We start from the raw sequence: 3,322 nt of genomic DNA, 5'->3' as shown, positions 1-3,322 counted from the left end.
CACACACACACACACACACACCTCCTTTCTCCTTGTCTGGCTGGAGGGGAGACACTATGTGGTTCCCTTAGCACCTTGACCCTCCTGACTGTCATCTGGACTCTGGTTCCTTGAGGACACTGAGAACAGAGCCCTCTGGAAGCAGTTGGGCCATTCTGAAGAGAGCGAGAAATATAAACAGCCACCTTCTGTAGCCAGGACAGGAAATAAGCACCCTTTCCGTCAGGAAGGAAACGGCCATGGGAAGTGATGGATAGCCAGGCCAGGCCGGGAACCACAGTGCAGGTGAGAAGCACCAGCTTCCTACAGTGTCGGGCGTTTCAGGAGAAGGCGTGGGCAGGGAGTCACTGGCAGAGAACCATCTGCGCCTGGGAAACTGAAGTTCAGGGTGGAGGAGGTGACCAGAAGAACGGGCATTGTCATTGCAACTTACCTGCAGAAAGGAACTTGACTTTCTAGAGCCCTCAACCCCAGGGAGAACAGCCACAATCTCATCCTGACATAGGGCTCCCAGGGCTGGGATGAGTGTCTTCATCAGCGGACTGGGCTGTGTTATTTTACAGAAGAGGGATTTTTTTGGTTGTTGTTGTTAGCTCAAACTTTCAATTTATCTCCACAAAAAACTTTTGAGCCTGCGCTATGAGTCAGACACAGGGCTGGGTAAAGAGGGTGTGGATTGCTGAATACTCGTCTCTAACCTGGGCCTCTGCAAATATGTATTAAGGTCTCTGTTTTACCGGACACCGAAACTGAGTCTTAAAGTGGCATCGTAAATTGCCTGGTGCGCTCCTGTGTGCAGACCCGGATGTCACACTTCACTTCACACAGCTGCACATTAACTGGGCCCTGGGGAAAGAGGAGGGAGTGGCCGCGCCTGTGGGATCCGCTGGGCCGGTGGACCTCTGCGTGGAGACGGAAAGGTCAGACGCCACCGCCCCCGCTGCCCCATTCCTCTGACCTCGCTGTTTCATCCTCAGTTTACCCATTCTCCATGAATGTGTTGGTTTAGGCGCCATTCTAACCCCTGGGGGATGCAGCAATACATAAGATACAGCAGAGCTTGCATTTTGGTAAGGACAGAAAAATAAAGATGTGAAGATGTGTGAATACAAAACTGCCAAGAGTAATAAGTATCATGCAGAAAAGAAACCGGGGGGTTGATACTATTCTGAGCTCCTGTCGGTCTGTGGGTTCCTAAGAGTTCGTGGCCTCCCCTGCTTCGTACTGCGCCTGCTCTGTACCCATGTTCCTTGCTCAGCTCAGTCTTTAAATGCCATCTTGTATAATAGAAGCTTCTGCTTATGAAAAGACCGCAGTGAAGGGTGGAGCGTGATTACGGTGGGCTGTGAGGCGTCCCAGACGATGTCCCCGGAGAAGGCTCCTCTGCAGACCTGCATTTCATCTGAGAGGGAGCTTGGGGGCAAGATCTGGGGGAGGGGCCTGGAGGGCTCCTGATGTGGGAAAGCAGCGGCAGGAGTGGCGATGGCCCTGCAGGGAATGACCCTTGCCAGCTACAGGGACAGCGACAGTGACGGGCAGTGACTGGGGCCAGGTGAGTGAAGGGAGAAGGTGAAGAAGGGGCTGGGTGAAGTGGCAGCGTCATACCCCGGGGCATGCCAAGCCCATATTGTTCTAGGCGTGACCGGAAGTAGATTTTATTTTGAAAAGATCAGTCTCTTAGGAACTCTGAAAAGATTGCAGGGCCCCTGTTGCTTTTCCTCCTCTCCTTCCCTTGCTCTTGCCAGGGTTAGCCTTTATGCAGCTGCCACAATCCACCTGTGTTGCTCTTTCCAGATTTATCAACTCCCCAGGGCTGGGCTTTGGTTGTTACAGGGCAGGGAAGCAGAACGAGGCAAGCTTTCACTTTATGCCACTTTTATGGGTGACAAATCCACTTAGCTAATAAGCTTCAAGTTGAAATGTGACCACGAAGACATGCTCTATTTGCTTGATTTATATCGTGTCCATTTCTTTCCTTAATTAAGCAAACAATACCTCTCCTGTCATCTTTTCTGAGCACACTTTTCTACTCCCTTCTCCTTTACTGCCACCCACCCCCACACACAAGTATTTCCTGTTGGGGACAGAAGGGAGACAGGCTGTCACTTCCCTGGCTCACTTGCTGTTCTTCCCAGCTGGAAACTGCCTGTGTTTCCATCTCTGTCCCAGCAGGAAGGCTTCAGTTACTTTTATCCAATTATGTTTAGCTCGTTTAAGGTTATAGCTATGATTCATTGATTTTTTCCCCCCTGACTTGGAATTAGAGCCATGTATTTTACTATCAATGTTTTGTTTAGACATGTTTTAAAAGGCACAGCCAATTTAGAAAGTTCTTATATACATCGCCGAACAAAAAAGTGACAAAAAAGTAGGTGAATTGACTTTATCAAAATGAAAACATTTCTGGGCTGCAAATATTATCATTTAAAAAGTAAAAAGATAACTAGTGGAATGGGAGACATTATTTGCAAGTTGTAATACCGGTAAGTGACTTGTATTCAAAGTATTTAGATTGATTTTACAACTCATAATAAGGCAAATTATTCAATTTTAATGGGCAAAGGATTCGAGTAGACTTTTTCCAAAGAAACTATATAAGTGGTTAATAAGCACATGAAAAAGTGGTCCATACTATTAGTCATTAGAGAACTGCAAATCAAAACTGCAAAATATACCATTCCATATCCCTCTGCATGACAACAACCAAAAAGACAGACAGTAACAGGTGTTGGTGAGGGTGTGGTAACATTGAAACCTTTGTCCTCTGCTGGTGAGGATGAAAAATGGTGCAGCTGTTGTGCAAAGCTGTCTGTTGGATCCTAAAATAGTAAAGGCATGTTAGGAGGACTCAGAACTCCACTCCTAGGTATAATACCCAAGAGATGAGAAAAGGTGTGACCACATAAAAACATATATATGAATGTTAGAAACAGCTTTCATAGTAGCTAAGAAGTAGAAATAATCCAGTGTCTATCAGCTGAATGATAGGATAAATAAAACATATTTTATTCATTAAAATACAATATTATTCAGCAAAAAAAAAAAAAAAGAAGTGAGTTGCTGATTCATGGTAAAACATGGATAAACTTGGAAAACATCTTAAATGAAAGAAGCCAGTCACAAAAGACCACATTGTATGGATCCTTTATCTTATTTTCTTTTTCTCAGTGCTGGGGATCAAACCCACGGCCTCACACATGCCAGGAAAGCACTCTACCACTGAGCTATATGATTCCTTTTATTACTCTTAATTATTCACTATTATTATTTTGTAATACTTGGAAATGAACCCAGGGCTTTCACAATGAGCTACATTCCCAGC

At 45.6% G+C, this 3,322-nt stretch overlaps 1 long non-coding RNA gene across 1 annotated transcript in view; it reads left to right on the top strand.

The window, feature by feature from the left end:
- The first annotated feature begins 1,278 nt into the window (after positions 1-1,278).
- LOC104856081 overlaps positions 1,279-3,322 on the top strand; it is a 42,191-nt gene continuing 40,147 nt past the window's right edge. Inside the window, exon 1 of the long non-coding RNA XR_778555.2 lies at positions 1,279-1,552. This is a non-coding gene — a long non-coding RNA (uncharacterized LOC104856081). The remainder of the gene's footprint in view (positions 1,553-3,322) is intronic.

This window comes from Fukomys damarensis, unplaced genomic scaffold (genome assembly GCF_012274545.1).
Source record: "Fukomys damarensis isolate Sample0158 unplaced genomic scaffold, DMR_v1.0_HiC HiC_scaffold_16, whole genome shotgun sequence".
NCBI lineage: Eukaryota > Metazoa > Chordata > Mammalia > Rodentia > Bathyergidae > Fukomys > Fukomys damarensis.
Note: the sequence above shows the minus strand (reverse complement) of the source record. Positions and strands in the feature narration are given on the sequence as shown.